The 12,093-nt window shown below is 37.4% G+C and overlaps 1 long non-coding RNA gene across 1 annotated transcript in view; it reads right to left on the minus strand.

Moving 5' to 3' along the window:
* Positions 1-230: 230 nt before the first annotated feature.
* LOC125102870 (uncharacterized) overlaps positions 231-12,093 on the minus strand; it is a 33,573-nt gene continuing 21,710 nt past the window's right edge. Inside the window, exons 2-3 of the long non-coding RNA XR_007128219.1 lie at positions 11,618-11,765; positions 231-337 (exon numbers count right to left, since the gene is read on the minus strand). This is a non-coding gene — a long non-coding RNA (uncharacterized LOC125102870). The remainder of the gene's footprint in view (positions 338-11,617; positions 11,766-12,093) is intronic.

Below are 12,093 nucleotides of genomic sequence, written 5' to 3' on the forward strand. Positions count from 1 at the left end.
GGATAAGGGTAGTGACTTCAAAACAACTTCAGTGTCCATAGAAGAGGAGCCTGAGTTGGAAATTCCCATTTTATTGGGGGAGTCTTCTCTGGAGAAGCAAAGTGAAGGCAGAAGAATAAGGCAGGGGAAAAAATGAAGCTTATCAAGGATGTTGAACAATAGTTTCAGTCTGATCCCATGGAGAAGCTCTGGAACATGAGTTACAACACAAATTTGACTCACCTTGACACAAAAGGGCTGACCTTTGGATTTCTTTGTCATTGGCCAAGGTTGGGAGGATATAGTCTCCAAAATAGGCGGCGTGGTTCCTGGCTACCACTTGATCTAAAGCAATTCTCTGGACAAAGAAAGGGGAAGCTTTGAGTTGTTAGTAGGTAATACTCAGAGCCCTTGTAGATTGGATGCTTCAACTAATAATAATAATACATTCATTATTATGCAATATTAGTATGCATGTCTATACTCACTACTTATAGCATTCATTCATAGCTTCATACATTCAATTAATAAACATTTCTCAAGTCCTGCTTACTATGACCCATTCCAGCAAACAATGTGAAGGTGTTTGAGTCAGATGCCCTTGAATGTAGCATAATATGTAATAATAATGTGTGTATTATTATAATATTAATTACATATAATAAATAATAATAATAATAATGCCCTCTAATGGTTTTTATTGGCTTAGTATAGGAAACCATAATTTTCAACAGAAAGAGTTCATCACTAGGCGGGATGGATCTATATATCATCCTTTCAGCAAAAGACCTCTGAAGAAGTGAATGAATAGCTTAGACAGAGTTACTTGTACCGGAGAGTAGACCTGAACCTACCAGAACCGCCAAACAGTGACCGGTTGGTGTCAAGACCCAGGAGCCATGATATTACTTTTGTCAAAAACAGAGCTCTTGGAAGTATAAGAGCCTCTCTATGGCATTATAGAACACATAGCACTTCAAATTCATGTACTCTGTAGGTTGTATATTATGAGTTTAGTTCTTTCCTCTTGATTAAATTTCTTTTGAGTTGTTTGTGGTCACCATATTTGCAAGTAAAGAAGTTGTTGCCAGACTACTGCAGTGTTCCCTACAACCCTCAATGTAACCAAGGTCTCATGGGTCCTGGATATCTCTAACAGATAGAAAAATTAATATTTAAATTAAAGAATAACTCCAAGGTTTCTGGCATGATTGAACAAGGGATGAGAGTATGAGTAAGTGAGAAAGAAAATACTCAAAGAGGAGGTTTGGAAAGAAGAATTTTAACTGGCTCTAAGAATTTAATAGCTGTACCCCCATCCATGCACGTATCTCATAAGAGGTCTGCTCTTGTGGAATGCTTTGTTTCTTGAGCGTGATAACTCCTTCTTCCCTAACATCATCTCTAGTTCATTCCTTTGCTTGATTTCTTACTCCTTTCCCCCAATAATTGTAAAGTTTCAAGCTGTTTCTTGCTTTCTTAACCACTTTGCCTGGCATTGTGCTGTTATCCTTTGTCTCTACTTCTTTTATGAACTGGGACTAGCCTTATCCTTTCTATTCATAGCTTTGAATTGTGAAACCCCAGACCAAGAAGAGCCCCATATTCCCCATTCACCAGGAAGGAAGGATCTTTTATTATCTTTGAGACCTGGAGTCTTCAGGACACTTTGGATCCCTAAAATAGCGGTTCTCATCAGAGGCAATTTTGCCCCAGGGAACATTTGGCAAATTCTGGAGACATTTTGATTATCATAGTTTGGGGGGAAGAGTGCTACTGGTTTCTAGAGTACTATTAGGGATCCTCAAATTTAGGATACTAAGCATGTTAACCGTTCTCACTTTGAGGTTCCAGGAGCTGACTCTTCTCTTTACAGGGGTTGTGAAATCATCTCTTCCAGATAATAAGAAGACTTCTGTTTTTATTAACAAATCCCTCTCCAATTTCACACTCATTCTACTTCAGCTGCCAATGAAGAGCAAGAAGCGGCCAAGGTGGTCTTTAGTGGACTTGCTGCCACTCTCCATGGTCTGATTCCTCCCTCTCGTGGTAAACATTGTAAATGCAGCTGCAAGGACAAAATTCCCCATTCTTCAGTAGGAGGGTGGTAATGGGAATTTGAGTACGGTATTGAACATATTATCTATGCCCTGTCCCCTCAACTTCCAAAATTAAATGTATTTTGGAAACATAATAAAACTTTAAGAAAGCACATGAGGTCACTTTTCATAAAGATGGAAATGAAAACCTACCACTATCAAGTGTAATTCATCTGTGTTCCTTCAGCATTTTAGGAACCATCCCTGAAAGTTTAAGCATGAATTTGAGCTCAGACATTTACTAACTGACATTTACTAACTGTACGATCTTGTACAAATAAATTTTCAAAGCCTTAGCTCCTTCATTTGTTTAAAAAAAAAAAAAAAGTCTGTTCATCTATTTAATAGTACCTATCCTATAGGGTTTAGTACAAAGTGAACTATTGCATGCAAATCACTAAGAATGGTGTTTGACATCAATAAATGGCAGATATAATGACTCTTAAGTTATCTGGACACACTAAGCTCTGGGTTTAGACAGGGAGCCATCGTCACCTTCTTGCTTTGCATTCATAGCCAAAGTAAGAAGCGCGCAGTGCCTCTCATCTGGCCTGTTCAGAAGCTACCCCGGGTCTTTGCAGCACAAATCTGCCTGTTTTGTGACCCTATATAGACAGTCTTCCACGGTTATCACAGACAATCGAATCAGAGGCCAGGTTAGTGGCATACTCTACTATGTAGTGCAAACTCTTTTTTTTTTTAAATATTTTTTATTTATTTTTTTGACAGACAGAGATCACAAGTAGGCAGAGAGACAGGCAGAGAGAGAGGGAAGCAGGCTCCCCGCTGAGCAGAGAGCCCGATGTGGGACTTGATCCCAGGACCTTGGGATCATGACCTGAGCAGAAGGCAGCGGCTTTAACCCACTGAGCCACCCAGGTGCCCCTTTAGTTCAGACTCTTAACCAAGAGACTGAATGGACTAACTAGCTCTTGATCTCAAGTCTAGGAAGAGCCTATTTATATAAATCAGTGACCTTAAATCCTCCAGCAGCTCTGGATTGATTTGACTTCATAGGGACCATATTCAACACCATCTACCAGTTACTGCCCCTCCTCCCCCTTTATCATTTAAGGGGACACCCAGGTACTTGAGATCTAACTCAGAAACAATTGTAATACAGAAAGGGTGGGGGCAGGATGGGGTGGGTAGGGGTTTGGGAGCTGCAGATGCAAATACAGTTGGTAAAAATGCAAGAAAAGCAAGGAAATGATTATCATTAAAACAGACTGTAGTTACTCTAAGGAGTAGGAGTAGGACAGAACACATGCTAGGCTTTTTGGGTACACATAACATTCTTTTGACATAGGGGGTCATTTTCTAATTATTTGTTGAACTGTATTGATAAATGTTATATATTCTTTCCTATATATGTTATATTTCACAATTAAAAAGTTAAATATGCTAAATCACAAATACGTTAACGGCATAAAGAGTGATATTTTAAGGAAAAACTGGGTATCAGTGACTCTGAATCTCTCAAAAGAATTGGACACTGAGTGTGAGGAGGTTTTAATAATATTTTAATCAGCATGTTTTGCTTATATTTCCTTTGGGTACACGCCTAGAAGTGATATATGATAAAAACATGTATCTAACTCCAAAATAATTATTCCAATACATATAAAATCAACATCCCAAGTTAATAATAAATTAAATAATAAGTACTAATAAAAAAGGGTTACAGTAAAACTGAGAGAAAATTTCTCTTGTTATCTGTTGAATCTCTTCACCATCACCCAGCACCCTTACATACTAACCCTGTCAGCCTTACACAATCAAGATTACTGCCTCCAGCTGGCCTTCAAGGTCATTCTGCATTCTCTTCCAGCAGAATTTGCTCTGGAAACCTCTGCCTATTTTTTTTTTTTCCTCATGAAAGCTGGCCACAGCAATCCCCTCTGAGCCTTGCAGTCATTACCTCCCCCAATAAAGTTCTCTCATGAGCTGAAGTTTCAGGGGATGGCAGCCATGAATTCTTGCCAGAAAATCCTTTGAACTGAAAACTTTGTAACCCTTTATTCCACCTGAGCCAGCAGAATGAATAAAAATTATTCATAAATGAATGTGCAGAAAATAAATGAACTCTGAATATATGTAATGTATCTATAGTATATTTAACACCAATAATATATTTAAACATTCATAATAAGATTAAATAATTCCAAAATTGTACAGAAAGATGGTTCACATAAATGATTTTTATGATTGCAGTTGAATGCTACTGTATACGAGCATAACCACTTCACACACAATGGCTCTGACAGAAATGCTGACATTCATTTAGCTCTTCATTTACTTAAAGCAAAGTATAATTAACATATTGTAATCATTGAAAAAACCTGTTCACTGACCCATGATAATTTATAAGCTTTTTTACCTACCCAATTTTAGGAAATTCCTTTAGGGGTTATTTTGTAATCCCACTAACGATTCATAGGTGGTTGGATGAATGAACAAAGGAATCACTCTGTCAATCAACAAATTTTATTTATGGCTTCTGCAGAAATACTCACATGGAGCAGATAGAACTGACAACTGATTTCATGAGAGACATATTGAATAAGGCCGTGTACCTGAAAATGCCGTGCAATGACTTTTGAACATCGTAAGGATTTAAGTGGGGTTATTAGAATTTCAACTGAAACGCAGTATACCTTTCAGTTCAGAATAAAAATTCATGCCATCAAATAGACATTTCAAAAGTGTTTGTTTGGAGCACCTGGGTGGCTCAGTGGGTTAAGCCACTGCCTTCGGCTAAGGTCATGATCTCAGGGTCCTGGGATCGAGCCCTACCTCAGGCTCTCTGCTCAGCGGGGAGCCTGCTTCCGCCTGCATCTCTGCCTACTTGTGATCTCTCTCTCTGTCAAATAAATAAATAAAATCTTTAAAAAAATTTTGTTTTATGAATACATGAATTCCAGCGGTTTTTGGGGGCTAATTATTATTTTAATAGATTTTCCTAAGTTTTTTTCCTGTGCAATTTTTACAAATGGGATCGTACTGTATATATCATCTTATATTCTGCTTTTAGGGCTTTATATTATAAAATGTCCTTTCCCCATAAGCACTAAAAACTATTTGAAAATATCATTTTAATGACTCCCCAAAACATTTTATATTTCTTAACTTACAATTTCCCTATTGTTGGACAATACGATTGCTCAAAGGTTTTTGTTGTTGTTGTTCTCTGTTTTTTTGCTAAAGCTTTAGCACTTAAGCGGTAATAGGGGTGCCTGGGTGGCTCAGTGGGTTAAAGCCTCTGCCTTCCTCTCGGGTCATGATCCCAGAGTCCTGGGATGGAGCCCCGCATCGGGCTCTTGCTCAGCAGGGAGCCTGCTTCCTCCCTCTCTCTCTGCCTGCCTCTCTGCCCACTTGTGATCCGTCTGTAAAATAAATAAATAAAATCTTTTAAAAAAATAAAAGAACTTAAGCTGTAATAAGTGTAAATCTGGGGATGCCTGGGTGGCTCAGTAGGTTAAGCATCTGCGTTCATCTCAGGTTGTGATCCCAGAGTCCTGGGATCAAGTAGGGCATTAGGCTCCTTGCTCAGCGGGGGGGCCTGCTTCTCCTTCGGCCTGCTGTTCCGCCTGCTTGTGGTCGCTGGCTCTCTCCCGACCACCACAAATGAATGGATAAAATCTTTAAAAGAAAATTTAAAAAGAAGTGTAAATCTTCATCTATTATTTCATAGCATTGAGTCACAATGTTATTAAAGGGCGAAACTGTACTAGAGTAACTTTTTCCTTTTTTTTAAGATTCTATTTAAAAAGTGAGAGAGAGAAAGAGAGCACAAGCAGAGGGAAGGGCAGAAGGAGAGGAAGACGCAGATTCCCCACTGAGCCGGGGAGCCAGACATGGGGCTCTATTCCAGGACCCCTGGATTATGACGCAAGCTGAAGGCAGATGCTAAACCAACGGAGCCACCCAGGCATCCCTAGAATAACTATTTAGTTTTTCCTAACTGGCTTTAATTTCCCCTCCTTTTTGTGACAGTACCTCCCTTTGGAGAATCACCATCTATCCCAAGATGTTTAGGTTAAAGCCAAGTCCATTCCTAGTTCCAAGGTGCGTATAGGACTCCAGGCTGGGAATTAGGGCATCTACTTTCCTGGCTACAGTGACTGGCTCAGGACTGAATGTCAGGCCCAACTCAGACAAGAAGACTCACTCTTGGGTTCTTCCAGGAACTAGTGTGGAAAAGTCGTCCTCTTTCCTTAGGGATTTTGCTAACCAGGTGTGATAAGCCCAATTTTCTAGTCATCACTGGAGAGAGCTTGCCTTGGTATGAAGGTAACACAAAGGATAGAGAAAACCCAGAAATTAGTTTTAAGAGATTAGAGATTCCTAAGAACATAATTTTAGTAGCAGATTCCATCCTGAAACTAGGATATGATTTGCCTTTTGACCTAAGCAGGTATACTATGGTTTCAGTATGGTTTTCTTGCAACCCTCCAAGACCACACTAATACAAAAATGTAAAATGTTTAAGACTGATGTTTTATTGCTAAATTACTTTTTGTTAAAGCTTTACTTGAGAAAGAGAGAGAGAGACACAGAGATAGCGTGTGTGAGTTGGGGGAGGGGCAGAGGGAAAGTCTATCAAGCTGACTCCCTGCTGAGCTTAGACTTTATGCTGAGCTTTGGAGTCATGCAGAGCTTGGTTTCAGGACCCTGAGATCGTTACTGGAACCAAAATCGAGAGTCAGTCACTCAACAACTGAGCCACCCAGATGTCCCTTATAAGTTACTTTTAAAAAACTAAGTTTTACACACAGAAGCACTGAATAGTGGCGTCATCACACCCTGTTATTAGTGTTTCATATTGCTATTTTATAATCTCCACTAATTCTATAGAGAAAATGCTATTTTATTTTAATCCACATTTCTTAAACTACTAGTGGTGGTAATTTTTTAAATGTGTTAATCATTTTGATTTTTTAGTTACTATACTTTGCCTATTTATCTATTACTGTTATTGATGCAGTTCTATGTAATCCAAATTAATCTTTTGCTAGGTTTTTCTAACTTTTATTTTCTATGTTACAAATATGTTTTTTTTTTTTAAATCTATTGCTTCACTTTGTGTATGTAGGAACTATATTTTCCCCCTAGGGAAATCTCTCTAATTCAAACTTGAAGAAGAGAGAGCTGATAGGAAAAGCAAGCATGTTCACTCTATATTCCCATTTAACTTACCTTGTAGAAAAGATAAGTTTTAGTGTATAGAACAATAAGCATGCCAAATCTTAACTGGCTCTTTCTCAATATTCTTTATTTTATTTGTAATAAAATAACCTTTCATATTGTATATGTTCATGATCATCTAAACATTTCTTATCCTCCTTCCCAATTCCCCATACTCTTATAAGGAATTTTCAGAAGTAGTAATGGAATTCTCAAGGGAAGGCAGTTTAAATGATGAAAAAGCTATTAACAACAATTTTATTAAGTCTTTAAAATTATAGCAACAAGGATTATAAAACCTCTTCTAGATGTCAAAGACAATGAGTACCATCAGACCGAGGGGAGCTTAACTGAACACTCCTAGCTCATTTTATCTAAACTACTCTCACAGCAACAAGTTCTCCAAAAGTACAAACTTGTTTAATAAGTATGTACCACACTACTCAAGAAAAGGGATAAAACTATCTAATGGAAATTATTATTATCTTTGTGGAAGTGAGTGAAATGGCTTTTTACCAAGTGTTTAGGCCTTTTTTTTTTTTAAATAAAAGCAGCAGCTTGCTTGATTACTATTCTTTCAACAAGGTAGATATAAATTCTGTGATAATGCCAAAATGATACGGCAAATTGTTGAAAAGAGCCATTATTTCTCTCCCTCGTTGAGTGTTTGAGCATGAGCAATACTTCGTGTTTCGTTAGGGAAGAACAGGATTCTAGAGTTGCCCCATAGTATTGTCAGTTTATTTTCTTAGTAAAGTGATTGTACTTCAAAGGGAAAACTATAGGCATATGGAGTTAGTTTTTTGGTCTTTATCTTCCAGTGGGATATAAGTCTCCTGAGGTCGGAAACTCCATAATATTCAACACTGTATCCTCTGTGCAATGGGAGTGCAGTGCCTGGATCCTGGCAGGCAACAATGATTATTTGTTAAAATAAATGGAAGACTAAATGAACAAATGAACAAGGCCAGCTCTTTCTTGGTTTTGTAGGGGTAAAATTGTATGTCTATTATCCTGAATTATAGTTCTAAGTCATTTTGGTATCAGTACTAATAATGATCATAAGTCGTCTAATAAATTAACTTTTACTGAGTTCTTACTATGTGCCACGTACTGTATTAAACACTTTATCTGCATGATCTGGAGAAAGGCAAGAACTTTCAAAAGCAGGCTTTTACCCTGTTTGATACTGAAGTGACTTATCCAAGGACACATTATACCTTAACAGAATGGCCAAGATTGGAACTCAGTTTTCTAGATTGTCAGATGAAAACTGTTTCCTCAATACCAGAGGGACTTTGCTGTGCTCCAAACTCACAATCAGATTTATTTATTTTATTTTATTTTTTGGTGCAGAATGGTGGTTTTATTAAAGCATGGGGACAGGATCCACAGGCAGAAAGAGCTGCTGGGGGTTGGGGGAAGTGTGGAAAAGTGATGTTTTAAAAGGATTAAAGAAGACCTACAAGATACCAGAGGCCGTGCCATTGTCAAGTTAAGGTTGTTTTCCCCTCTAACAAGGGATTAACATTAAGATAGTTGGGAGATTCCTGGAAGAACGTCACACAGGTCCCACCCAGGAGTGGTGGGCGGGACGTTGCAGGGTCTTCAGAGAGCCTTCTGCTCCCTCATCATTCTCCCCCTGAACAATTTTGACCCTTAAATCTTTAAGATACATGCAATTGTTCCCACAGATCCCAAACGTCTGCATTTAATAAAGTTCACCAATTAAATGTCATATTCTGCAAATGTGGCACCCAATTCTAGAGCCTATTTAAAGTTAGAGGGATTCCAACAATATAAGTAAAAGCCTTTGTGAATAATGTTCAGATAATATTTTAATGATAAAAATGCTTTTCATTGTGCCGCAGCATCTGATGTTCCATTATCATGATATGTGCCTAAAGATGGAGTTTTAGCATATATACACAAAATTGTGGGCTTGAAGTCTTCTGTCCAAATCTTCATTTTTTTTTTAAAGATTTTATTTATTTATTTGACAGAGAGATTGCAAGTAGGCAGAGAGGCAGGCAGAGAGAGGGCAAAGCAGGCTCCCCACTGAGCAGAGAGCCCAATGCAGGACTTGATCTCAGGAGTCTGGGATCATGACCTGAGCTGAAGGCTGAGGCTTAACCCACTGAACCACCCAGGTGCTCCTTCATTTGTTTTTTTAGAAGGAATCAATGTTAAGATAAGAGCTTATGGTTTGGAAACAGAAAAGGCAAATTCATGCACATACTACATTAGAAGGACACCTTTTGTAGCAGTATTTTTCTTCTTAAATACATCACTGCTAGCTCTCTGAAATGTTTTACTATCAGTCTGAAAGCTTTGGAAATCAGCATGATAACCAGCAACCACCTTTAGATAGGTCAATTACACACTGAAAATTTCAGCAAATATGAAGGTTAGGTAACTTAAGAAAAGCAGGTATAAAGTGAACAAATTATTTCTACCCACTGACATTGGTCTTCTAAATATTAGCTTGCCAAATCATGTACTGTTTGTGTAAAAATGTAGCCTTTTAAAACAGATTGTTCTGTGATTTGATTCTGTGTTTGTGAACCTGAAGGAAATAGTTCCCCAGCTTATAAACCTAATTCATCATGTGGGAAATGATTTAGAGAAAGACCGGAATAAAATTCACACAGAGATCAGAGAACCATGTCTTCCTATAAACATGAGCCTAAAAGAAAAAAAAAAAAAAAAAAGAAGAAGAAGAAGAAGAAGAAGAAGAAGAAAGAAAAGAAAAGAAAAAAAAAGAAAAAGAAAGAAAGACAATTATTCAAAGTTCTAGTCCTAGATATATAATTCATTTGTTTTCTAGGCCACTTTGGATCTCAAATACCTTATTAATAAAATGCGAAGTTTTAGGGCACCTGGGTGACTCAGTCGGTTGAGCATCTGCCTTCTGCTGGGTTCCAGTCTCCCATCAGGCTTCCTGCTCTGTGGATAGCCTGCTTCTCCCTCTGCCCCTCTCTGTCTCTGCCATGACTAAATAAATAAAATCCTAAAAAAAAAAAAAAAAAAAAAAAAGAAGGTGGAGGATGGGAAACTAAGAAAAATTTGAGAATCTCAAGGATACTTTAAGAGTAGGCATTGGCAGATTGTCTCTGCTACGAGTCAGAGTGTGACTATTTTAGGTTTGATGGTCATTGGGTATTGGCTACAACTACTTACCTCTGCCATTATAGCTCAAAAGCAGCCATAGACAATAAATACAAAAATAATCATGATTACATTCCAATAAAATAACAACATAAAATTTTACTTACAAAAATAAATGGTGGGCAGGATTTGGCCTGTGGATCATAGTTTGCCAGTCTGCCTTACAGGTCTTCCTACAATACTATGAAATGTAATTGTGCGTCCAGAGGTACTAACTATAGGGCAAAGTTATTTTAAATATACTAAAGAAAACTGAACAATTATGGTTTAATATAAACTTGTTTACATGCCTCATAAAAACCATATTCATTTGCTGATAAATTTAATACCATTATGGACAAGAAATTTATAAAGTTGTTAGCATTTTCCAGGGTACTATCCTTCAATAGTACTCTTTTTCCCTCTGCCAGGAATATCGCTTACTAAAAATATACTAAAAGCATACACACACACACACACACACACACACACGTGCACACATACACATCCTTATAAATACCAATTAACTCACAGTAGTTAATCATGTATTATAATATATAACTAAGAGCTCAGACTTAGAAATCTAATAGACCGGGCTTTATCATTTAGTACTGTGACTTTGAGAAGGTTACTTAATTTCCCAGAATATGTTTGATCATCTGTTAAACAGATATACAATACCTACCTCATTGGATTAAATGAGAAGGTATAATAACATAGTGAAAAGGAAGAAAGGTTTATATTCAGGTATTATATATAGCAAGCTTCTTTTTTCCCCGTAGATATAACTGGCATCTATTTGTCATTATGCAATAATGCTTGGACTGTAGTGAGTCAAATACATCATTAGACCACTTAGCTAGAATTAGCAGACAACTGAGGAAGCTTTTACTCTTTGGTAAAATATTTTTTTCTGACCAAATGGATTCATAATCATTCTTAGGATAGGACAGCCTCTCCTTTAAATTCTCTGATTCCAAACATTCCATTAGCTCATTCCAGAATAAATCTTGTGTATCAAACAAACTAAAATATAGCACTATTTTTTTTTTCATTTTAAAACAACTTTTTTTAAAAGACAGTAGTTTAAAAATCTCATGAGAGCAGTTCCACTTCCAATAATGATAGAGTAAGACCAAATCAGCCTGAATCCTCCACAGAAAAAAACATAAAATCTAGACCTAATACAAATAGGAGCTACTTACAGCACTGGTGAGTAAACAGAATAAGATGGACTATGTACTTGTCTAGAAAAATGGAGTTCCATCAAGTGAGTTCTCATTTTTTGCAACTTTCAGCTGGAGACCAAGTGCAGATGATGCTAGAAGAACTGGGGCTGTGATGGAAAACAGCCTGGTGAATCAAAAAATTGAAGCTCAGAAAACTTTGACCATTGAAGAGGGTAGGTACATTTTGGAAGGAAAAAATTCTCAGAAAGGGGTTGCTCAAATTTATCCTGCCCATATCTTTCTTTGACTGACACCTTAATCACACATGTATGGAACAGTTAGAAGGATCCTGGCCAATAGTAATTGAATGCTGCCACCCAAGAAACAGAGTTAACAGTTCAATTTTAGCAGTTATCAGGTTAAATAATTAATTGAAAGGATTTACAAGACTCCACAGCACACTCATGTAAGACATTTATGGAAGGCAAAGGATATATGGCTTAAGAGAAGGG

Source organism: Lutra lutra, chromosome 6, assembly GCF_902655055.1.
Source record: "Lutra lutra chromosome 6, mLutLut1.2, whole genome shotgun sequence".
NCBI lineage: Eukaryota > Metazoa > Chordata > Mammalia > Carnivora > Mustelidae > Lutra > Lutra lutra.